Source organism: Ahaetulla prasina, chromosome 7, assembly GCF_028640845.1.
Source record: "Ahaetulla prasina isolate Xishuangbanna chromosome 7, ASM2864084v1, whole genome shotgun sequence".
In the NCBI taxonomy this organism is placed as follows: domain Eukaryota; kingdom Metazoa; phylum Chordata; class Lepidosauria; order Squamata; family Colubridae; genus Ahaetulla; species Ahaetulla prasina.
Genome location: NC_080545.1, coordinates 48,873,919 through 48,900,011, shown reverse-complemented (window position 1 = coordinate 48,900,011; position 26,093 = coordinate 48,873,919). Strand labels below are relative to the sequence as shown.

The window sequence follows — 26,093 nt, the reverse complement described above, 5'->3', positions numbered from 1 at the left end:
CCAAAATCTTGAAGCGCACCGAAAGACCACAGGAAGCCAGTGCAAGCTACGGAGCAGCGATGTCACGTGGGAGCCACGAGCGGCTCACATTACCGGAGCCGCATTCTGGACTAACTGCAGCCTCCGGGTGCACCTCAAGGCAGCCCCATGTAGAGAGCATTGCAATAATCCAGCCTAGACGTAACCAGAGCGTGAGTGACCGTGCATAAGGCATCCCGATCAAGGAAGGACGAATTGGCGAACCAGGCGAACCTGGTAAAGGCCCTCCTGGCGACGGCCGCCAGGTGTTCATCAAAAGACAGCCGTCCATCCAGGAGGACACCCAAGTTGCGAACCGCCTCCTTTGGGGCCACTAACTGCTTCAACAGTCAGCTGCGGATGCAGCTGACTGTACCGGGATGCCGGCATCCACAGCCACTCCGTCTTGGAGGATTGAGCTGAGTCTGTTTCTCCCCATCCAGACCCGTACAGCTTCCAGGCACCGGGACAGCACTTCGACCGCTGCTGGGGTGGTCCGGTGGAAAAGTACAGCTGAGTATCATCAGCGTACAGATGATAACTCACCCGAAACCACTGATGACCTCACCCAGCGGCTTCATATAGATGTTGAACAGGGTGGGCGAGAGAATCGACCCTGAGGCACCCCACAAGTGAGGCGCCTGAGACACCTCTGCCCCCTGTCAACACTGCTCATGACTCAGAGAGATAGGAGGAGAACCACCGATAAACGGTGCCCCCACTCCCAATCCTCCAACCGCGCAGCAGGATACCATGGTCGATGGTATCGAAAGCCGCTGAGAGATCTAATAGGACCAAGGCAGAGGAGCAACCCTGTCCCTGGCCCTCCAGAGGTCATCCACCAACGCGACCAAAGCCGCTTGCTATAACCGGGTCGGAAGCCGGACTGGAACGGGTCCAGATAGACAGTTTCCTCCAGGTGCCGGGGAGCTGCCATGCAACCATTTCAACAACCTTCGCCACAAAGCGAAGGTTGGAGACTGGACGATAATTACTCAAAATAGCTGGGTCCAGGGAAGGCTTCTTGAGGAGAGGTCTCACCACCGCCTCCTTCAAGGCGGCGGGGAAAACCCCTTCCATCAAAGAAGCATTTATAATCCCCTGGAGCCAGCCTCGTGTCACTTCCTGAGCAGCCAGCACTAACCAGGAAGGGCACGGGTCCAGTAAACATGTAGTTGCATGTAACCTCCCCAGCATGTAGAAATGAACAAAAGATACCAACGGAGTCTATCATAAAAGTTGATCAGGAATGACACAACAGAACTGACAATGCCACTTTGATTATGGGGGCGTGGAGAATAACATTTGTTTCTCATCAAGAACATATCCCAGGTGTCCAGCTATATGCTCCAGTTGAAGCATGTTATATTTATATATAGTATTGTTACTGCAGGACCCAGGCATTGGTGAATAACCTTATGCACCTTTATACAAAACTGTATACTAATCAGTGGCGGAATTCAATTTTTTTTACTACCAGTTCTGTGGGCTTTTACTTCCTCCTGGGGGAAGGATATTGCAAAATCTCCATTCCCACCCACTCTGGGACCAACCAGAGGTAGTATTTGCCGATTCTCTGAACTACTCAAAATTTCAGCAACCAATTCTCCAGAACCTGTCAGAACCTGCTGAATAGAACCCCTGGTACTAATCTACGCTTCAGGTTAATACACATAGTTCATAGTTTAAGAGAAAAATCCCAAAATCAATACTCTTCTAAGTGTGTTATTTTGGTGTGGGTTTTTTTTTTGTCATGTTCATGTATTAAAATTTAAAAACAGACAGGTGAGCCAGAGGGAGAGAATGTACTGCTTTCTCCACCCCCTAAAATTGGCAATGGAACATTCAGGTTGTTTCGATTTTTGTTCCATCAGAATGCAGCCTACTTAAAACCAACATTTGGCTCATATTTAAATGGCTGTCCACTAGGATTCAAAGATCCCTCTCACAGTTACTACTATTGAGCAAGGTACCACATACAGTATACTGTATCTGTGCATTTTGTTTTTCTTGCAGAAATGTAGAACCTTACTTTTTTCTCCATTGAATTTCATTTTGTTACATAGCGCCCAATGTTCAGTTCTGTCAAGATCCTTCTGTATCTTGAGCCTATCTTCTGTAGTGTTGGCTATTCCTGCCAGTTTGGTGTCATCTGTAAATTTGATGAGTTCCCCATCTATCCCCTCATCCAAGTCATTGATGAAGATGTTGAAGAGTACTGGACCTAAAACAGAGCCTGGGGGTACTCCACTGCATACTTCCCTCCATGTAGATGCAGTTCCATTGAGGACTACACGTTGAATGCGGTTGATCAGCCAGTTACAAATCCACCTGGTGGTGGTGCTGTCTAACCCACATTTTTCTACTTTTTCTAGTAGTAGGTTATGATCTACTTTGTCAAATGCCTTACTGAAGTCCAAGTAAATTATATCGACAGTATTCCTCTGGTCCGCTAATTTTATCACTTTGTCAAAGAATGCAATAAGATTAGTCCGGCATGATCTGTTTTTGACAAACCCATGTTGGCTTTTGGTTATTACTTTGTTTGCTTCTAGGTGTTCACTGATTCGTTGCTTGCCTTTTCCAGAATCTTCCCTGGTATTGAGGTCAGGCTGATAAGTCTCTAGTTTCCTGGATCTATTTTTTTTCCTTTTTTGAAGATGGGAACTACATCAACTCTTTTCCAGTCCTCTGGCAGTTCCCCGGTGCTCTAGGATTTTTGCAAGATATAGTTCAGTGGATCTGAAATCTCGTCTGCCAGTTCCTTCAAAACCTTGGGGTGTAATCCATCCGGTCCTGGTGATTTTAATTCGTCTAGGGTAGACAGGTGTTCATGTACCATTTTCTTCCCTATTTTAACATGTATTCCTAATCTGTTTTTTGTGGTGCTGTTTTTGATAGGTTGGACTGTTTTTTCCTATTGTGTAAAGACAGATGCAAAAAATGAGTTAAGTAGATCTGCTTTCTTCCTGTTGCTTGTCACCTTCTTGCCACTTTCTCCCAATAATGGACCAACTGTTTCCTTGACTTTTTTCTTGTTGTTAACATGCTGGAAGAAGCTTTTTTTTGTTGTTATTTTTTAACTTTTGTTACAAGCCTTTGTTCATTGTGAGCCTTAGCTTTCCTCACTTCATCTTTACAGGCTCGGGCTGTTTGCTGACATTCTGCCTTAGTTATTTGCCCCTTTCCACTTTTTATACTTGTCCTTTTTGTCTTTCAAATTGTCAAAGAGTTCTTTATGCAGCCATGCTGGTTTCTTTTTAGAGCTATTATTTTTCTTCTTCATTGGTATTCTGCTAGACTGGGTTTATATAATTTCACTTTTCATAATTTCCCCAAGCTTCTTGAGTTGTTTTCCCCTTGAAGATTCTCATCCATAGAATCCTTCCCAAGCTCTCCCAAAGTTTATTGAAATTAGCTCTCTTAAAGTCCAAGACTTTAGTTCAGAGGTCCTCAAACTTTTTAAACGGGGCCAATTCACAGTCCCTCAGACTGTTTGGGGGGCCAGACCGGCTGGGTGGGCATGGCTAATGGCCATGTGACTGGGTGGGCATGGCTAGGTCATGTGACTAAGTGGGTATGGCCAATTTAACAGTCCATTAAACAATGCACATAAATTAAATTTTAATTTGTTTTGCTCCTGGGGGTGTTTTATTTGCTTTTGTTTGCATGTTGCTCTTTTGGTTGACTTTTCTTTTTACTGGATCATTTTTTCAGTTGTTTAGGAGTCTAATGGCTCACTTTAGAAAACTCAGTTTTGCAGCAATTCTTCTCACCTCCAAGGAGCTTACAATCAAATCTCTCTGTGTGTGTCTCTTGTCTCTCTCCATCTTTCTCTCTCTCTCTCTGTCTCTTTCTCTATCTTCTGGAGGCGGGGAGCTTAAAAACAGGCAGTTTTTGCCATTTTTTTGCCTCTTGGGGCATCTGTGCACCCCATTTTTCACCTCTCCCACCTCCAGCAGCATTCTGCAGGCTGAAAACAGGCAAAAATGGCCTGTTTTTGTTTTTTGCCTTCTGGGGCGTCTGTGCACCCCATTTTTCACCTCCCTCACCTCCAGCACTCTGAAGGAAAAATTGTTGGCTTTACCTTTCAGTTCCAACCTGTGGGACTCGTGAAGGCAAGTGCTCGGCTGAAGGGTGGGCGGGGCAGCCTTGTGGTCCTGTGTGGGCCGGATTAATGGCGTTGGCGGGGTGCATGTGGCCCGCGGGCCATAGTTTCAGGACCCATGCTCTAGTTTGACTTTGTTCTTCTACTTGTTTTTGCATAATATTGAATTCCAATATTGCATGATCATTTCATCTCTGTTAGTGAGAATTAAGTCCAATATGGTTGATCCCCCGGTTCCCTTCTCTACTTTGTTTCCCAAAACAAAGAACCTGTTGGATTTTCCACTTGGTGCAGAGTTTGTCTCCCAGTTGATGTCAGGGTAGTTAAAATCCCCCATTACTATTGTGATGTGCTTCCTACATACCTTAGTTAGCTGACTAGCAAAAAGTTTATTTACTTCCTTTGTTTAGTTCGATGGCCTATAGTATAGACCTATGGCAATGTCATTTTTTCCTCTTTTAATATTGACCCAAATGCATTCAAGATAATTTTCATAATTGTTGTGCTCTATTTCTGTAGAGATGTAGTTATTTCTTATATATAGTGCATTTCCACCTCCTCTTTTATTTGGCCTATTTCTTTTAAATAATTTAAATCCCTCTAGCTGTATGTTCCATTTGTGGGTTTCATCCCACCATGTTTCCATAATGGCAACAATATATTTGCCCTCATTTACTTGAATTTTTAATTCACCCTGCATATTCCTCATACTCTGTGTATTGGTGTATAGACATTTGAGTCCATTTTGATTGACCCTGTGTTTACGGTCTACATAACCTGTGTTGTGCCTGACTGCCCCTATTTTCTTGCCACCTGTTTGATTAGTGCACATGGTATGGCACTCACTATTAAATGCTTGATTTTGCTTGACAGCAGAGCTGGTAATCTTACCCACACAGGCATCTATGTTACATGCACTGATAACCCTATTAATTTTAGATTGCTGGGGCAGAAATGTTCTGTATCAATTAATTCTCTGTCCCCGCTGTTCAGTTTAAATGTTTATCCAGAAAAATCTGTGAATTTAATGCCAGGTAACTCAGTCTTTCTTTGATGGATGCAAACCAGGGGTGAAATGCTCCCGGATCGGACGGGATCGCGCGATCCGGTAGCGATGGCGGCTGCTGGTTCAGAGGACGGGTAGCAAAAATCCCTGGCCCCGCCCCCCTGCCTCTGCTGAGTCGCACCATCTGCAGAGGTTTTTTTTTTTTACTTTTAAAAGCCGGTTTTGCTTCAGCCGAAACAGGCCTTTAAAAGTAAAAAACAGCAGAACCTTACTTGTACTCTTACTTGTAGAAAACATGTTTTCTACAAGTAAGAGTAGAGATTCAAAGGCACTTACCTGATTACTGATGAACGCATGGCCACAGTCCGAAAGCAGTTTCAGTTTCAGCTAGACAGAATCAATCGCTCAACTAATCTATTTCCCCGGTGATCAACTGGCTGGCTGAGGAACTCTGGGATTTGAAGTCCACAATAAAATAAAATAAAATAAAATAATAAAGTAAAATATTTGTGCAGCTTTCTGAGATTTGGTGTGTTTCTGTAGTGTTTCACGCTAACTACACAAACACACAAAATCTCAGAAAGCTGTATGTGGCATATTTTGTGTGTGTGTGTGTGTGTTAGTTGTGTGTGTGTAAAGTGTGAAAGTTGGTTTTGAGCTTTTTGTGGCTGTGTGAAGTGTGAAGTGTAGCTGCTTTTACATTGTGTGTGAGTCAGTTGTGTTGTGTTGTGTTGTGTGTGTGTGTACAGTGTGAAAGTTGGTTTTTGAGCTTTCTGTGGCTATGTGAAGTGTGAAGTGCAGCTGCTTTTACATTGTGTGTGAGTCAGTTGTGTTGTGTTGTGTGTGTGTGTACAGTGTGAAAGTTGCTTTTGAGCTTTTTGTGACTGTGAAGTATGAAGTGCAGCTGCTTTTACATTGTGTGTGAGTCAGTTGTGTTGTGTTGTGTGTGTGTAAAGTGTGAAAGTTGGTTTTTGGGCTTTTTGTGGCTATGTGAAGTGTGAAGTGCAGCTGCTTTTACATTGTATGTGAGTCAGTTGTGTTGTGTTGTGTTGTGTGTGTGTATACAGTGTGAAAGTTGGTTTTTGAGCTTTCTGTGGCTATGTGAAGTGTGAAGTGCAGCTGCTTTTACATTGTGTGAGTCAGTTGTGTTGTGTTGTGTGTGTGTGTACAGTGTGAAAGTTGCTTTTGAGCTTTTTGTGACTGTGAAGTATGAAGTGCAGCTGCTTTTACATTGTGTGTGAGTCAGTTGTGTTGTGTTGTGTATGTGTAAAGTGTGAAAGTTGGTTTTTGAGCTTTTTGTGGCTATGTGAAGTGTGAAGTGTAGCTGCTTTTACATTGTGTGCGAGTCAGTTGTGTTGCGTGTGTGTGTGTGTAAAGTGTGAAAGTTGGGTTTTGGTACCTCTTATTGTTTTTTTATACTTTGTTTATTATTTTTATTATTTATTGTTATTGGCCACGCCCACCCAGCCATCTGACCACCAAGCCACGCCCACTAATAAAGCCACAACCACAGAACCGGTAGGGAAAATTTTTAGATTTCACCCCTGATGCAAACCATCTCTTTTCTACAGTTTTTCATTGGGCCAGCTGCAGACATCATGACTAATAAAACCAAAGCTTTCCCTTTTACACCATCCTTTAGCCACATACTCACATAAACCTCTCATATAGCCACATAAAACCTCTGAAAAGATAAGCCTACAATCTATACTACTAAATTCATATCCCAAGCTCTGGAAATCATTCTGCACAGAAAGTACATCTTTTTGGGACAGATCATTTGTGCCAAGATGTATAATAGCATCAACATCACAGTCCTTACTGGCATTCTTGACTATCTTAAGAATACGCCTCTTTGTCTCTGCTGGCAGTAGCATCTGGCAGACACCTGACCTCTTTCAAAACCTCCATATCCTTTCCTAAATTTACATCCCTTACAATTGAATCACCAACCAGAAGGTGGCTTCTCTTTTTGGATACCGTGCTCTTCTTTTGTGACCGATGTGTAATACCTGATTCACACTTTTCCCTTTCCAAAGTAAGTTCTTCATCTCGGACCACGATCACCTGCTTATTTGAGTTATCATTACCACAGCTACTGTGACCAGTCACTTTAGTGTCCCTATTAAGGTCAGCAAGAGCACTATATCTGTTGTACTGGGACTCAACAAAAGGTTTGTATTTATGATTCACAGCTCTCACCCTGCCAGATCCCATGGTTGTCCATACTGCCCTTCTCCTGCAGGATCTTTGTGGTAGAGGGGGCTGATAGCACAGCAGCTCAATAGAGTGGAGTGGCTGAATTGGGCACCTAATTTCTGATTAGAGAAGTCAGCAGAGAAGACTGCAAATGGCAATCTCATGATTGCAGGAGCTTGGCAACCAATCATAAGTTACAGCATATTGCCAAGTACCTAGATCACAATCATATGACCTCAGGGAAGCAATGTTTTATGATGTCCAGAAGTGCTTTACAGAGTGTAAAGGAGAGTAGGTAGCTCTCCTCCATGCATGGAAGGGAACTCCTGAGGTGGGTACAGAGTTGTAAAGAACTCTTTCTGAGCTGTTGTAACTTCAAACTGTCTTTAAAGAACCAGATGTAAGGCAAAAATTACCTGTCCATATATTTAAAACTACTGGAAATGTTAATTCAGATCCCTGCTAATTTAGGGTACAAAAATATGTCCCTCTTTAGAGAAATTTTAGCATATAACTAATTATATCATATACATATTCTGAATAAAGATTTTTTCCCCTACTTTAAGGAAAATAGTACTCTACTGCCTCCCCAAGATATTTCTGTTGTAATTACCAATAGTCATTCTCCGGGATATTGATATTCATAACATGTTGCTGAAGCACCATGAGGAAAAGGGTGCCTGTTATAGCAGAATTTAAGTGAAATTTAAACAAAATTTTATGCAGTTATATTTTATAAAATGTATACATGCATATAACAGGAATAAAATTTTATGCATGTCAATTTTATTATAAATCAATAAAGGCAACTTTACACATGTGTAGAAAGTATATGAATAACTACTAGACTTACTGTATTTTGCATGTGTGCTCAGATGTAGGAGTTTGAAGCTGCATAACTCTGAGTCTTGAGAACAAAAGACATAAATTGCTTTTTTCATCTACATTCTTTATTTAGAGAAGTCAGAACTCTATTTGCTTTGTTTCTTCACTCATTTGCAGAAGAACTTGTGATCATCTACCTATAATTTGTCAGGGGTCACCAACCTTTCAGACCTCAGGGACCACTACATTCATAATTTTAAATCCTGCAGACCACTAATACAAATCCAGTGCTCCGCTCGCTGAAGCGCCTGGACTCACAGTGACGGGATGGGGTTCTTCAGGCACTTAGTTTGGCCTCCTGTTTCTGCAACCTTAGACACTCGAAGAGCCTTTGGACCAGTTTCCAACAGAAAAAAACACATCAGGATCTCTCATTTCTCTTTGTCTGCCTGTCTCTCTTTCTCATCTCTTTCTTCCCCCCCCCCCGTCTCTCTCCCTCTCTCATCTTTATTTCTGTCTCTCCCCTCTGACTCTCTCATCTCTCTCCCCCTTCTCTCTCATCTCTCTCCCCCCCCCCGTGTCTCTCATCTTTCTCCTCTCATCTCTCTCTCACCCCTTTGTCTCTCTCTCTCATCTCTTTCTCTCTCCCCCATCTCTCTCTCTCATCTCATTCTCCCCTTCGCCCACCCTCTCTCTCTCTCTTTTTCTGATTCTCTGGTGCTCTCTGGGTCTCACGGGTGCTTCTTCGGACTTTGTTGGTGCTAGACACACCTCAGTCGCTCGGAAAGACACACGACCTGTTCTCTGCGATGAGACACTCACCTGACCGGATACAGCTGATGCTGTGTTGTAATGGGCTCCAAGAGGAGAAGGGGATGCCATCTTCCCCATTGTGAAATGCACTAAATTTAACTGCGCTGCAAGACCAGCAGGCAGGCCATGGAGGCACCAACAGCAGCAGCAGAGAGAAATGGCTGGGCTGGGCCAGTGTCTCAGGGCTGAGAGGAAGTCGTGCGTGTCCCTGAGAGACCAAGGTGTGTGGCGCACCAATAAGGGCTGGAAGAAACGCCTGTGTCGTGTCCCACTCCTCCGCTGACGGCCGGGTCAGGGAAATCCGAATCAGGCTTGCCTCTGCAGCTCTGCCCAAAGTCCTAGCAAAGTCCTCAGAGCAGGCAGGAGACCAGTAAGTGACTTCAGCAAGATAAGTTCGACTTTTGCCTGACTCAGAGACTGCCAGAAAGCAGATCCTTTATATAGGCCATGGGGTGTGGCTCCATGACTCAGCACTCATTAAGGCCTGCCCCTCCCTTCCTTCTGTTGCCTCCGCCTATCCAGCCTTCTGATGCGAGGGTCACACCAATCAGCAGCTGTTGCGAATAAACCCTCCTCAGGCTCACACGCTGTGGAGGAGGGGGAGGGGTCTAGCTGCTCTGTTTGCCTGGGCATGGAGTCAGGGCTGGGGCCGGGAGCTGCTCCTTCTTCTGCAGTTTGTGTGGGCATGGAGCCAGGACTTGGGCCGGGAGGCATACATTCCTGTGTTCGGGAGCAGGTAAGAAGGCCCCGGCTGCTCTGAGGGCGGGCAAGACACAACAGCCTGCAAGACCCAGCAAGAGATGAAGCTTTGCTCCCACTCTGGATTATGGAACAAATCTTCATTTCCCCCCCCCCCGCTTCTCTTTTCAGGCCAGGTGAGGAGTGATGGGGAGGGTGAGGGGCGAGGCCAGCCACTGGTGGATTCAGCTGACAGGAAGCCACAGCAGAGGGAATAAAGAACGGTGGGTTGCCACCACCCATTGCTTTGGCCCGCCTGCACCGCCACCCCCCTTGCACCATTACCTCATTCAGCCAGCGAGGGCTGTGCTACTCCTTGCACGCTGCACCACCTGCAAAGTTGCAAGTTGCACGTACCTGCCTCTGCAGCGGCGATTTCCAGCCCCACCATGAGCTGCCTGGCCAGTCTCATATTCCAGAGCTGTAGTCATAGGGCTGGCCATTGGTCATGCCGGAGTAGCTCCTCAACCTGGGTATGCTGCGGACCACCAAAATTTTCTCACGGACCACCAGTGGTCCATTGACCACCGGTTGGTGACCTCTGATTTAAGTAATCATTTTGCTTTAGTGTACCCTGCTATGTTCAAATATAATATAGCTTTGTTGGATATAAATATATGCTTTAAATAAAGTATAACAGCTATTTTTTCAATAAAACAAATTTGAAGCCATCCAAAGTCTAAAAGCAAAATATGTATTGGCTTGGATGTTTTTGATGAACTGTTGATTATTTAACCCTAATGCTTTTATATATAAACTCACATTTGGAAATATAAATTATAACCAACTGCCATAAGGAAAGCTGAGCTATATCAAAAACTAACAATAATTAGACCCTTTAATCCAAATTTCACATAAGTCAGGGAAAAAACACAGTATTTGTTAAATAGACTTTAACAACATAATCAGTATGAAAGAAACAGGCATGATTTTTATGAAAAGCGGACCAGTTTAGTCTTTTCCTAAAGAAAACGTGCATGCTTCGTATTGTCTGCTGAAACAAACAAGGTCTCTTCTCTAAATCAAGCATGCTGCTTCATTTAATTGCCTGTTCTAGCTTGTGATATTGATTCCCTGCTTTGGAAGAAAGCTTTTGTGTTCAATTCCCTTGATGTGAATGGCCTTTATTGACATTAAATGATGCTCCATTCAGTTTAGGAATTCTGATGGTATTTTATTTTATTTTGATTTTTTTAAATGTATGCAAAATAATCAGATGTCATTTACTGCCAAGCACTACTGTGCTTCCCTACCCAACAATGAGCTAACAATCTGCCATCCCATGTATTTCCTCTTATTTCTAACTATATATCATAGTCCAATATTATAAATGACTCTATCAACTATAAGTCTTAACAGCAAAGCCTTGAATCAGTGTGTTATCTATAGAAAGGCCTAATGAAACAGAATAGGCCTTCACCTTCAAAATTAAATATGGAAGAATGCAATTCTTGAAGCAGACTAGTTGTGGGCCAATTACTGTAGGTTTTTAAAAGCTAGACATTATAAACTGAATCTATAGGCAAACTGATTCCCAAAGTTAATGTCATCCAATCTGCAAAGTTCAGGAAAAAACCAAGCAGCTTTATATTGAAAAAACTTGCAGTTTTTCCCATGTCTTCCAATTAGCTCTAGGGTGCTTCATTGTAACTATTTTATTACAGTAAATTAAAATAAAAATACTTTATCCTGAAAAATAAATTTAACATGTTTTATAACACGTTTATTTTATTAAAAAATGCACAATGAAGCAAGTACAAATGCCCACCTGTCAACTTTAAATGCTCCCAATATCTCCAAATTGTAAAGATCACAAAATGATAAAAACATTTATATATAGAATCATTTAAATAGTACTGTCTTTTCTAATAACTGATCTAGCAATACTATTGGCCTGGTTTCAAAATTGAATAGGGAGCAGAATTGGCAATATCTATTATTTTGTTATTTGGTTCCACAATACACAAGCTACTTTCTCCATGATTTGGTATAATCAAGTTATCACTGACCCTGGGTTATAAATACTACACAAGATTTCCTATAGTTTATAATCAGTATGATTTTTCCCTAAAATATATAATATTTGTTAATTTTACACATTTAAAGTTTGGGCTTAAAACTGTCAGGCTTTGCCTTATGTAAAGGTAAAATATATATGATTGAAGAACAATATGCTAGACTAATTTTTGGATTAAAAACTATGGATATATAACATACGTATTAAGAAATCTTTTGAAGACCTAGTAATTATTGTAAGAAACCCCTTGATTTTAAAACTGATTATGTATTTGAGTCAAAATGCATTCTTTTAAAAAGATACTTGTCTTTGGGAAAGAGTTAAAGATGTGTGTCTTTATGACTGCAGAAGACAAAGTATGTTGCAGAAAAGTTTGACAAGCATTTTTCTAAATATTCAATGTGACTAGTAAGCCAATGGCATAGCTAAGAGTGGCACTATTATTTTTTTAATATTGATTACTAGATCAAGCAATAGTGCAATCAACAAGTCAGGCACAAATCACAGTCATACTGTGTTTTCTCTAAAATAAGACCCAGTCTTATTTTCTTTTGGGCTTGAAAATAAGCACTTGGACTTAGTTTTGGGGAGGTCTTATTTTTTAAATGCAGGAGGCAGTGAGCGAAGGGGCCGATGGGAGTGGGAGCGCAGCTACTACTGGCCCCGCCCTCTCTGTTCCACTGTCTGCTTGCCCGCAGCTGCAAGGTGCCAAGCTCTCGGCATGCCCTGGCCTTCACCCGCCCTGCTTGCTGGCTCAGCTGCTGCCGGGACACTTCTTGGCCACGGCGGGCGCTGTGCTGGCTGCCAAGTGGCTGCCCATGCTGCTGATGGCCTCACAAGGGTTCTTCACCCTCCTGGCAGGGTGGGTGGGGGCTGGGGTGTGCTGAGAGCTTGGCTCCAATTGAGGCCAAGGGCAAGCAGACAGTGGGATGGAGAGGGCAGGGCCCGTAGTAGCTGCCCAAATGCTTTTCGTCCAGAGGGAAAGAAGTAATTGCTACCAGTAATTGCTCCGTTTCAAACCGTCCCCTTTGCAAGCAGACAAAGCTTCATTTCCCTCTGGGCAAAAAGTGTTCAGCAGAGCCAGGCAAAGATGATCCCAATGCGCCGCCCACCCTGTCCCACTGTCTCTTGGCTTGCCAGTGGCTGCGCCGAAAAATTACTCGCACAGGGCGTCAGGATCATCTGCCTCCCCCATCCCCCTGCCTGCTGCAGCCACGCAAGCCTCCTGTGAGTCAGGGAGCCGCGCAAGTATATCCGGAGCGTCTGTCTTCTCCCCCCCCCCCTGCCTCCATGCTCAGACTTATCAGTATTTGTGCTGCGCCAAGAGGCTGGCGGGCTGTGTCTGCTGCCAGACATCATTGGTCCCCGTGAGTTCGCTACCTTTCATGCTGACCCAGCCCCCCCGGGGCTTATTTTTGGGGTAGGGCTAGGCAGGGCTTATATTAGGCCACCCCAAAAAAATCAGGCTAGAGCTTGTTTTTGGGGTAGGTCTTATTTTCAGGGAAACATGGTATTTACTGGGAATGGGATGTAATAATTGTATTATTTACTTACAGTGGTATAACCTAAACAGCATTCCAGACAGTTAACAAATAGACATTATTCTAAAATGCAAAAATATTAAAACAACTACAAAAACAATAGGAATGAAAAACATTAATACTAAAGGTAGCACTTGTTAAAAACATCAAAAAAATATGCTGAAAAATATAGGAAAAGGATCTACTGTAGCCTGACTTTTCATGGTACTTATGAAAATACAGTATTAATAAACAATTCCTTATTTTAGCAATATGATTAGCATATTGCCGATGATACTCAGCTGTACATTTCCATCCCGAACCACCCCAATGAAGCCATCGATGTGATGACTCGGTGTCTTGAAGCCATTCGGGTCTGGATGGGGACGAACAGGCTTCGACTCAACCCATCCAAGACGGAGTGGCTGTGGATGCCGGCGTCCCGGCACTGTCAGCTTACCCCATTGCTGACTGTGGGGGGCAAATCGTTGACCCCCAAGGAATCGGTGCGCAATTTAGGCATTCTCCTGGACGCACGGCTGTTTTTAGAAGACCATTTGACGGCCGTCGCCAGGGGAGCTTTTTATCAGGTCCGCCTGATTCACCAATTGCGCCCTTTCCTGGACTGGGACTCGTTATGCACAGTCACTCATGCCCTCATCACTTCCCGCCTGGATTACTGCAATGCTCTCTACATGGGGCTCCCCTTGAAGAGCATCCGGAAGCTCCAACTGGTACAGAATGCAGCCGCGCGGGGGATTGAGGGAGTTTCTCATAGCTCCCATGTAACACCTCTCCTGCGTGAGCTGCATTGGTTGCCGGTGATCTTCCGGGTGCGCTTAAAGGTGTTGGTTATCACCTTTAAAGCGCTCCATGGCATCGGACCGGGATATTTATGGGACCACCTGCTGCCGCCAGTTACCTCCCATTGTCCGGTGCGTCCAGTGCGCTCTCACAGGGAGGGCCTCCTTAGGGTGCCGTCAGCTAACCAATGTCGGCTGGCGACCCCCAGGGGAAGAGCATTCTCTGTGGGGGCCCCAGCTCTGTGGAACGAGCTGCCGGTGGAACTCCGTCTTCTCCCTGATCTTCGGACCTTTAAACGCGAGCTCAAGACTTTCTTCTTTCACCAAGCGGGGCTAGCCTGATTGATTGATTTTAATATTTGGGGATTTTAGCAGGTTTCTTAACAGGGGTTTTTATCTTTTGTAATTTTTACCTAATATTTTTAAGTATACAGCGGTTTAATTAGATTTTTAATTTTGTTATGGTATTTTAAATTGTTTTGGATTATTGTCGTTTTACTTGCTGTACACCCCCTTTAGTCTTCGGAGAAGGGCGGTATAAAAATGTGAATAAATAAATAAATAAATAAATAAATAAATACTGAGTATTTGACCCAAGAAAATGAAACTAATGTGATTAAATATTAATAGAAAGAGTTAGATGACATTATATGAAAAACTGACAGCACTTTACATTTTCATTCCTTTGGGAACCATTTATAGTAACAAAGTTTTCATATGCAGGACCCTTACCTACCTACTGAGTCAGCTTTCTTTTTTTAAAAAAACACGCACTATAGCTATTTTTTCTGAGTGAAATAAAATGCATTCCTCTAAAAATTACATTCCACTACAAAATTCCAAGACAGAAGCTCCCCAAATTGCATGCATTAAGATAATAAAGCCATGCTTACAAAAGAAACCATTCTATATTCTGAATAACATATAAGCAAACCAAATTTATTGAAGTATTTTCCCAATGTACTGAATTCAATGGTTTTCAAATGTGCTCCATTTAATGTCCATTCTGCAACTGTCACAGAACTTACGCACCATTCACCTTCTCATTCTAGCACAGTTTCACTTTTTTCCCCCTACTGTACACACTTCACTTTTTTTTTATTTTTTGTCACAACAGTATACACAAACGTCATAGATAAAACAGCATATCTTGAAGAAAATATATATATAATTAAAATTATGCATCAACTATATTAATTGGATATAATGAAGGGAACAATAGGACAGGAACGGTAGGCACATTTGTGCTCTTATGCACGCCCCTTATACTCCTCTCAGGAATGGGGTGAGGTCAATAGTAGACAGCTTTTGGTTGACACTTGTAGCACTTGTAGATTGTAGACACTTGTAGATTGTAGACACTTGTAGCACTCCTTTAATTTTAATGTCCTCCTACCTCTAACTCATTACTTCCATGTTGTTGTTTTTCTTCAAGTACCTTTCTACAACACATCAGATCTATTTCTCAGGTTTTGCTTGTTTTTCTTCTCCCAGTTAGAGGCAGACAACAATGTTAAGCACTTCAAAAAGTCTAATCTATTTCAAGGATTTTTTCCTAATGTAAAAGTGTTTGAAGGCAAGGCTACGATATGCTTCCAGTAACCATGTTAAAAAATAAAAATGAAAAGATTAGTTACTTTTTTAAAGGTTGCAGAGGAAGATTATTTGAATTACTAATCAATATTCCAGAGCTCTTTTTTCACAGACCAGTTTATTTAGTTAGTTAAAAACTACAGAACAGATAAGGATAGAGGTAGCTGGTGGTTAATTTTTTCTAACTGTATAATAGAAACATTTTAACCAGATCCAGTTAGCTGAATAGATTAACAAAACAGCTTTTCCACTGAATTAGAAAAGAAGTAGGTTTTAAAACATTAGTTCATTTAGTTCAGCATGTGTCCTCCAATGTATTCATCTCTGTTTGATTAAATCTTTAAATTTTATTTAAGAAACTCTGTACTAGGGAGTATTACTGAAGAGTTTTTGAATTTATAATCTGCAAAGTATAAATTCCCTAATTATGGTAACAACAGCATATTATTGCTAACAATATCCTTCGGGAGAAGGGCGGTATAGAAATTTAAATAATAAATAAATAAATAAATAAAATAAATATTAGAATGTTATTGCTAACATTGCTGCTTCTTTCCAATTACCTTTAATATACTATCTATTTTAAACAAATGAAATACAAAGTTGTATTTCATTATCTTATGTTTATAGCGTTTATTAAATAGCAAATGCATTATAACATTATTGCCACTAATTATCCCTAAAAAGTTTTTTGTTTCCAAACATGTTTCATTTAAGAGTTCAGTGTATGAACACTTCAATTTCTAATTTATAATATTAATAAGCTGCCTTAACTGCAAGATTTTGGCTAGCTGAAATATAGAAATCTCAAAATCATGATAAATCATAAATGGTTATATACAAAATAGTCAACTCTAACCTTAAAATATAATCACTAAAGATAGCGTGCTGCAACAATAGTTCCTATCAATCTGTTCTCCAAAAACTGGAAGAAAGGATGGTTTTGACTTATCTGGAACCAAAAATAAACAATACTATATAAAATAGTCATCACATATTGATTACAGGTGGTTTTATAATCCTTATAAATTATATAGTTTTTAGATATACAGGAATTTTATTTTTCTATATTTTTAAAACTTAAATAACACATTTAAACTTGGAAATATTCCAAGCTATTGCAGCACAACAAAGCAAAACATGTAGAATTGACACACATAAAAAATTGACAACTGTTTGAAAAATATTTTTCTATGCTGCAACTATGTGCTGAAGCAAAAATTCTTGAGTAGATATTCAATGAATCAATTCATTAGGGTACCATCCAAATTAAAAAAGAGATAGCTAAATGTAGCCTGTTCATCAAAAACAAAACAGATTACATTGTTGTTAGTTTTTTTCCCTTTGAACATTAGATGACCAGCCTTTCTTTTGCTTTCCATTAGTTCAGCTCCAATCTGTCCTAGCATTAGAACTGGTTTCAATAAAATATGAAGAAGCATGAAAAGTCAAGGGGGATTCACATATCTATGCAACGATTTATTTTCACTGATTGCCAATATAGGTAGTCCTTGACTTACAACCACAACTGAGCCCCAAATTTCCATTACTAAGCAAGACAATTAAATGAGTTGGGTCCCTTTTAGAACCTTTTTGCCAGTTAAGCGAATCATGCAATTGTTAAATGAATCTGGCTTCCCCCATTGACTTTGCTTGTTGGAAGCCAGTGAGAAGTTTACAAAAATGAATATATAACCCTGGGACACTGCAACTGTCATAAATACATGCCAGTTGCAAAAAGTCCAAAATTTGATCGTGTGACTATGGGAATGCTGCAACAGTTGTAAGTGTGAAAATTGGCCAGTAGTCTTTCTTCAGTGCTGTTGTAACTTTGAATGGTCACTAAATGAATGGTTGTAAGCCAAGGACTACCTGTATATATAAATAGATCAGAGATAGATAGGCAAATTTTTAATGTTTTTTAATTTATATAAAAAACAAATTTATATCAACATATGCCAAAAAAACATGCATATTATTTCAGAAGCTTACAAACTGTATTTGATAATCAAAAGAGTATATACAAAGTACTTTTTCCAGAGAAAAACAAGGAAATTTAAATATTATATTTCCATAATTAAAATTAGCAATGTTAATAATAAACTATATTTTGTAATTAACTTTATTCCCTGCTCAATTCTCTTGCCTCAAGATAGTTCATATTCACAGTATAGTAAAATGTTACTTTAGTGAATTACATTACAGCATTTTTAATGTTCTACATTCATTTTATTCTTTTTGGAGTTTATACTTTTCAAAGTCTGTTCCCATAATACTTTAGCATTACAGTTCTTAAAAACTGGTTGAGAGAAGTTAGCATTAATTCACAACTATTTTGTTTTTATCACTTTATAACCAAGCAAGGCCAACCTAGGCAGTACATCCAGAAAGATAAATAAAGTCTATCTGCTAAACAGATAGACTAAATGTGTTCCATATGTGCAAGGACTTCCAACACGCTGGCAGGAAATTATGAGAGTTGTAATTCAACTCATCTGTAGGGTGCTACACTGAAGATGACTGATAATATCTTTAGTTATATTTGTATTGAATAAAAGGTTTATAATGCCTCTATATTTTATACCAGCTGATTTTACAGAAAGACTAGTTACTCAGCATTTTAGCAATTAAGCATCAAAACTATTATTTGGACACAAAAATGAATGGCATTTCCACTAAAACCTACTTCTAGACTTTGACAGATGTTAGATTCAAGAGCATCTCAAGGCCACAATATTATTCAGAGAATCACTCTAACATGAGGTTAAGCAATCATTACTTCAGCCATATCTAGATTTAATTCAAGACCATGAATTAGTTAAATAATGAATTGGTTTAAGCTAATTAGAAACTATCATTCAATTAACTAAGAAATATGGAGAACTTGAAAGTTTTACCATACTATTTCTAAAACAGCATTTAAAAATAATGATTTAGAAAAATGTAGTATATTCAGACATTTTTTTAAAAAACCCAAAACTAAATACACCATTAACTTTGTCTGCATTCTTAAATATAATTAAAATGAATGTCAACTGATGTAATGTTTCTAGAAAGCACTGCTTATAGAACTAAGGCATGAGCTAGCCAATCTATATTAGGAATATCATAAAGCAAAGTACCACAGGTTGCCTTCATCTTTCTATCCAAATGCCTCTACTCCAGTGATTTTGTAATGGCGAAAATAGCACTAACAGAACTATAGCCAATACAGTATTCTCTAATTATCTTTCTTCGTGCGGGTGCTGTTTCTCCCTCTTTAAGAGTCTGAATTCTATCCAGCTCTTAAAGACCAAGGATCGGTCCGAAAACAGCTCTTCTTTAAACTGGGGATCTGGTTGAATAGGATCTCCGCTGCTGCTGCAATCCACCCTTTAAAAGCTGAAAACGGATTCTGGCAAGAGAATGGGAAGCGGAAGCAGCTTATCGCAGCCTGAGGAGCGGCCGCCCAGCTTCCCGCTGGGGTAGAGAATGGAAACAGTGAGCTGCTTCAGCTCAGCCCGACTAGGCGGGGCTGCGGCTCCCAGCTGAGGCCGCTGCCGCCGTTGCCAGCCAAGTCCGGCCGGCAAGAACTTTTTTTCCCCCCGCAGCGACAAGTAAGGCGCGAGTTACTTCCTCCTCCGTGCCCACGTCGCCTTCTTCGCCCAACAGTCCCAAGTAGGGGCGGCCTCGGACGAGGGGCTCTAACTTTCCCCTTCCGCTCCAACTTATCTTGGCGAGGCAGCCATAACCGAGAGAGGGAAGAGTGAGGACCGGAGCAGCGTTTGCCTTGCTTCTCTCCCGCTGCAGGGAGCGGCGGGGTCGGTTCCGCCTCCGCCATGTTCTCTCTCAAGAGCCTTGTCCCGCCCGCAAAGCGCCGCCGCCGCCACCGCCCCCTTCCTAGCCAGCCCTCAGCTGCTTCGCAAGCACCCGTTGCCGGCCCATTTGTATCAGACCCGCGCGGCGCCGCACATACCGCGTTCACACAACCCCCCGTACTTCCCCCGCGCGTCCCTTCTCCCGCCCCCCTCCCATAACGGCTTCTACCTACCGGACGGCGTTCCAGCTCCCCGCGTCTGCCGCCGCCTCCCTGACCAAACCCTCTCTGCCTGCGCGCGCCCTCCCTCCTCTCTGTCTCTAGCTGGGCGAGGCTTCCAGCCGTCGCCGTGACGCTGCACGCCCAGCTTCTCTCTGATTTCCCTGGCCCAGTCCAGTGATGCTTAAGGGGGGGGGGAGCAGCGCGTGGGGGGGGGCGAGAATGACCTCTCGGCTCTACTGGGAACGCGCACGCGCACAGCTCAGCCTGGAAACACCGCAACCCTCCCCCATCCTTCCTTTCTCTCCTCCCTCTTCCCCATAACCTTACGCAGGGCCCCATCCTGTCGCAGCTTCTGAGATAGAGAAGTCGTTCGAAGCGCGTGTCCTGTAGACGCGGAGCTGAGACTAGAGAGGAATAACTTCCTCCCCCCCCCCCCCGTCGCCTATATAACTCCCTTCACTACAAAGCTCCTAAAGGTGTGGGAGGAAGTGATGTGCAAGGAACAAACGCAGCCACCGTGTGCTGGGCGAGGCGAGGGCAGGTTCGGTCGGGCAGCCTTCTTGGGCAAGGGGAAGAGCTAGAAAAACTCACTAATACTAAGTACGTTCAACTTGGCAGAGGCAACTTCCGAGAAATCGTGTACCAAATGGTCAGTTTTTCATCATGGCCGCTTAAATAATCGCAATTAATATAAAGACCGTTCCTGATAGAGAGCCATGCTGTTCTTGAATCCCCGCCCAGTTTGGTAACCATGTCAGTTTCCGTTTTGCGGCTGAAATTATTTCTATAAGCTTCAACGTGAGACGGCAGCCTAGTTGCAGGCAGAAATAGTTGGTGAAGTCTTCTTAAAGTGGATGAAAAAAGATCTGTCTGCATGGTAGTTAAAGAACGTTGTGCTTCTTAGTTCTTCAGAATCTGAGTAAACCAATATCTGACACTGATGGGGATGGCTGTTAAGAACTACTTTCCCTTCCTCTGCAAGAAGTCACCCTTGTTCCTCCTCTCTTAATGCAACAAAAATTAACTATGAGTAATATCACTGACTTATGCATGTTACTGAAAAGTAAATCTGCTGTAAGACTTACTGCCAGGTAAATATGCAGACAGTGCTGCTAGTTGGAATTAATTACATACAATTTAACTGTGCATTTCTGAGTAGCAATGCATATGAGAAGACTATAAAGATTGTCACAACTAATTTATTATTAATAGAACTGGATCTTATATCAAATTTACTGGAAGTTGCAGTATTGTAAGAACCTTACCAGAAAATGGAAAAGGGTGGAAAAAATTGCTAGCATAGGAGAAGGCAAATTGTATGCATCTTCAGTAGATGTATCTTCAAAATATATTCCTATTTTTAATATTTTAGCCATATGGTGGTTTTTACTAGCCCTAATCAATTCTCAGGTCTGAGGCAGGGAAATTGTTGCTTCTCTTTCTCCACTTAAGTACCTCATTCTGAAGGTCTTTCATCACATCAAAACTTTGCAAGGGCTGAAGCTAGAAGAGTGACATGAGTGACTCTGAGGCCAGTCAGAACCATTATGCAAATATTGAGCAGATGTGGGAGAAAAAAGTATAATATTTAAATCCTGAAACAGATGTATATCTACTGATTTCCATACTCTGCAGTTGGCAGATCTTATGCATGTATATAAGTTATTTTCTACCCAAAAGTGTAACTTACTCAGTCATGTCCTGATTGTGACTCTTCTGCTAAGGGTAAATTATGTTACAATTTAGTGTCTAGAGGGTTAAAATGTACTGCTGTGCCTGGTGTGAAGCCTGACACCATACATGCTGCCGTAACACCTGTAGTGCCTCACTTCGAAGCTACCGGTAATATCTGGTGCAGCTCCAGAAGTATTGGCAGATGATATGGCTCTTGGTCGAACTGATTCATCCTTAGACTTTCTCAAAATGATAAGTCAGGTTAGCCATGGTGGAAGTGCCTGTATCTGGCATTATAGGACTTTGATCTACAGTAGTTCTCCCTGGTGTTCAGTCTAACAAAATAATACATTAAGCTGAGCAGACATCCTGGAGATAGATATGAAAATAAATGAACCAACTTCCACCTCTCTGAATCTGTTACCTCATTTTACTTTACCTCATACTAAAATCAGTCCTATACTTTTTAAAAAAAATATTTGTTTTATTTATATAACATTCAATTTTCATCAAACTGTGTGTGGTCTGGGTACAGTTATTTTTAAACAATCATATCATGATATCATCAGTCCGATACTTAAGCACTCATCTGTAGTTACAAAAAAATAAGCATAAGGCACTGGTTTTCTTCTAAATCTAGCTCCAATCCTCATTCCTGGACACTAGGAACACTGGGAATGATAAGAGGACTTAAAAAACCCACCAGGTTACGGTATGGAATAGATTTTTAAAAACGTATTTTTAATACATCATAACTGTAACATTATATAACAGATGGTATGATGGGGGAAACTGCATGTGTCGAGAATATGCACAGCCTAGCTTTAAAAGCTTTAGATAGCTATTAGAAATGGCTTAAACTGTCTTAAGAAATTTTAAATTCTTTGTTGTATTCGCTGCAAGAGACTAATATGATTATTCATTTTCCCCTTTTCTTTGGAATTAAAAAGGCTCTTCAGAAATATTATATAAGGCTATACAATATAAATATGTAAAATTGGTTCCATCCAGATGAAATTAATTTGTGTATATACTCTAATAGTTAGAACATGCCCATTGTTTGCCTCAAATATTTGATTTTTCTGAATGATAAAAATTTATTAATATAATAGGTAAGCTTTATTAGGGCTGGGCAAAGATTTGGAGTCAAAAGATTGGATTGTGATTCAGGAAAAACGTATCATAGATAAATCACCTGTTGGAACCAGGTGAAAAGCAACTCCAGCTTTTCAGAGGATTGTAGCTGTTTTCTGCAGCTGGCATGCAATTCTGGAAGAAGACACCATAGGTTTAACATATTCTTAACAGATGTTCATATATACCGTGATCCAAATCACATTTTGCCCTTGAATCTGGATCATACTGCAGTTTTAATGTTCACCGTTCCTTATTGCTGACAATAACTATCAGTTGTTCGTTTCAAGTATTTACACAATTTTATGAAATCAGAATATGTAAATGTCAACATATTCATAGCATGTTTTGTTATAGACAAAAGATATTTATTTATTACTGCTCTGTCCATGAACTGCCACTGTATTTTATTTCTTAGTTTCTGTCGTATCTCCCTGAGGTACTAGTAATGAGAATACAAGTCTAAAGGAAAGGTGTACCTGTAAATCAAATATGAGAAGAACTTTCTTTTAAATGCTCCAGGATATTCTTGGATTCAAAGAAAGACGTTTTCATTTGAAGTCATAATCCATTTTTCAAGTAGTGAGGAAGAATTGAAATAAGAAAGAGTTAAAAGTTTGAATTTTTATATTAGTTTTGAATAATATTGAAACTGCATGAAATTAAGCCCTGGATAAATCTCACAGAGCCTTATGGTTGCAAAAATATATTCTGGGTCCAATACTTTATTTATTTGTTTGTTTGTTTTTGTCAAGCATGTATTTTATGACACATACAAGTGTAAACATAATTATAAATACATGTAAAGGGTATGAATAAGAAAACATTAGGACAGGAACGGTAGGCATGCTGGTGCGCTTATGCATGCCCCTTATTAATATTAAACAGATCCAAATAATTCACAGTTAAAGCATAATTATTGGCTTAGAAAATTGCAGAAATAGACAACTGGCAGTAAAGTTTTTCCTAGAAAGAATCTTTTTAATTCAATTATGAATTGATATTTTATTTATTAGAATTTATCCTATACATTTGAAAGATTGAAATACATTGTTGATGAGTAGTGTGCTCACAAAATACATTTTGAAAGGACATTTCCTGAATATTTCTGTTTTAAAATAAAGTTCTGCTTTTTTTTAAAAAAAAATATCAACCCAGCTCAATGTTATTATGCTGTGCTCTGCTATGTCATGCCATGCTATTTAGAGTCCCCTATCTCAAAAAAGGGGGGAGATATTGGTTTGGAATTGCAGAGTGGAGGAGGGGTGGGAAAACAGCAGTGCACACAAGCAGCCTTCCTCTTGCATAAGCCTGGATATAAGCCAAGGACATTCAAATCTTTGGTTCTCAAATACAGAAAAAAAGCTTTTAAAGATATACTTCTCTGTTTTGTATCCTTTTTTGGATATCATTACAGTTCATTTGCTTTCACTGTTGAGCAGGAAATAAATAGTGCCAGTATGTGTAATATCTAGTTTTCAAGGCAGATTTCAACAATCTGGATAGATCCAGTTTTCCTTATACCTGAGATTGCGAATGAAAATGATAACTTTGGTATTCAGGTGGTTTAGAAAGGTGTACAGAATTTTTTTGGATAGAGTAAGATTTCAGTTGGTCTTGGACTAATATATTGGTGGTTACACTTCAAAAACTAATTGAGAAAGCAGGCTAAACATTTATTTAAATTCATGGTGTTTATAATAAATGTAGTTAATATATTTTTCTGGTGGTTATGTACTTATTTTTTTTTAATGGCATGCTGTTACCATTATGTATTAATTCACGAAGGTTCTAGAACTCTACAAAAGTCTTGCAGAATTGAGTAACTACAAGAGGCTCTTGGCCTCAGGTTTTTATGTAGTCCTGATTTAGAATGGAAAATCTTTCCCAGATGAATCCTTCCAGAAATTTGGGAGTACTGTCAGTTTTCATAATCTCTACCTGTTCATCTTGCTATCTGGAGCTGATTTAAAATACATAAAGGATAAAAAGTTGTCTCCGCTTGCTAGAGAACAATGTTATAATTTCATTCCTACAGAAATTGTGATTGTTTAATACAATTTAATGCCTAATCTACTATTACAATCAAACCACACTCTCTTTGTTTTGTATTTATGCCTGATAATAAAATGGCAGATGTTGCTTGTATGTCAGTCTTATAAATAATATTGGGAAACAAAAGGACTCTGAATTTAAAATGACTCCCCTCCAAGAAAACAACAGATATAAAAACAACGATAAAGAGACAAACATTTTACACAATGTACTTATCAATTCCAATTCAATGAGCTCAATCCTGGGGATTTTCCCCCTCCATAAAAATATATATATAGTATGTGATGTACAGTGTATGGCTGTGTACAGTATTGGATAGAGGACACATTGAAATAAAAATCAGGGATAGAACAAAAGAATATAGAGCCGTGATGACGAACCTATGGCACACATGCCACAGGTGGCAAATGTAGTTCTATCAGTGGGCATGTGAACACAGCTCTGGCGCGTATGCGCATGTTGGCCAGCTGATTTTTGGGCTTTCTGGGCCCACCAGAAATAGGGAAACAGGCTGTTTCTGGCATCCGGAGGACCTCGGGGGAGGGGAGGCCGTGTTTGCCCTAGAGAAGCCCTGGAGGCTGGGGACAGCAAAAAACGGGCTTCCAGGTCCCACCGGAAGTTGGCAAACGGGCCGTTTTCAGCATCCAGAGGACCTCCGGGGGATGGGGAAGGCCATTTTCACACACACCCCAGACTCCTAGAAAGGCTCTGGAGCCAGGTGAGAGAAAAACTGGGCCTACCGGGCCATTGCGTGCCAGGAGCGGGGGAGGGGGGGTCATGCATGCATGTGTGGGGCAGGCCACATAGAATTATGGGTGTGGGCACGCGCCCGCCACCCCCCCTTCCTGGCATAAGATAGCAAAAAGGTTAGCCATCACTGATATAATGACTGAAAATCAAATTTAATCTGATTTATTAAATTAATTGATCCCTCATCTGCATGTAACAATTCTCTTATTAAAAGTATTCATACCCAAATACTGTACCCATATTTACTTTCCTCCTTCCAGCCAACACAGTTAAAGCAAAGCTGGAAGAAAATGAAGATGTGGCAATAAGGTGCTACACTGGAAAAGGAAGAGACACAGGAAACAAAACTGAATAGAGATGAAACAAGGAGAAGGACAAAAATAAAGACAGGAATCTGGTAGCACCTTTTCAATCTAACACAGAACATAAACTAATAGAGTTCCTGCAAAGTTCCTAGAACTTCAATTCTATTATTTCACCTCCATTATTAAAAATGAAATCCATTATAGCTGATCTTATAGTTCCCTACTTTAAAAGTTGTCAGCTAGGCCCATTGGGAACCTGTTTGAGCTCCCACTTGCTACAGAGTTTGCTTCCCAGTTGATGTTGAGATAATTAAAGTCCTCCATTACTGCTGTGATACATTTCCTGCACACCTTAGCTAGCAAAATGTTCTATTTCCTCTGCATAGCTAGGTGGCCTATAGTATACCCCTATGGCAATGTCACTGTTTTTTTCTTTTTATAGTAACCCATGTGCATTCAAGGCTTGCTTTCTTGGTTTTATGCATTTCTGTAGATGTGCAGTGATTTCTTACATATA

General features: G+C 40.8%; 1 protein-coding gene across 7 annotated transcripts in view; it reads right to left on the bottom strand.

The window, feature by feature from the left end:
• The window catches only part of RAP1B (RAP1B, member of RAS oncogene family), a 47,945-nt gene extending 28,128 nt beyond the window's left edge, over nucleotides 1–19,817 (bottom strand). Inside the window, exons 1-2 of one of the 7 annotated variants that reach the window (XM_058190080.1) lie at nucleotides 19,671–19,730; nucleotides 16,500–16,592 (exon numbers count right to left, since the gene is read on the bottom strand). The gene's annotated coding sequence lies outside the window, so the exon portion shown is untranslated. Of the gene's footprint in view, nucleotides 1–5,468; nucleotides 5,584–16,499; nucleotides 16,593–18,762; nucleotides 19,546–19,670 lie in introns of those variants that run through there. The other 6 variants (XM_058190077.1, XM_058190081.1, XM_058190079.1 and 3 more) reach the window with 6 other exon arrangements.
• Nucleotides 19,818–26,093: the final 6,276 nt, after the last annotated feature.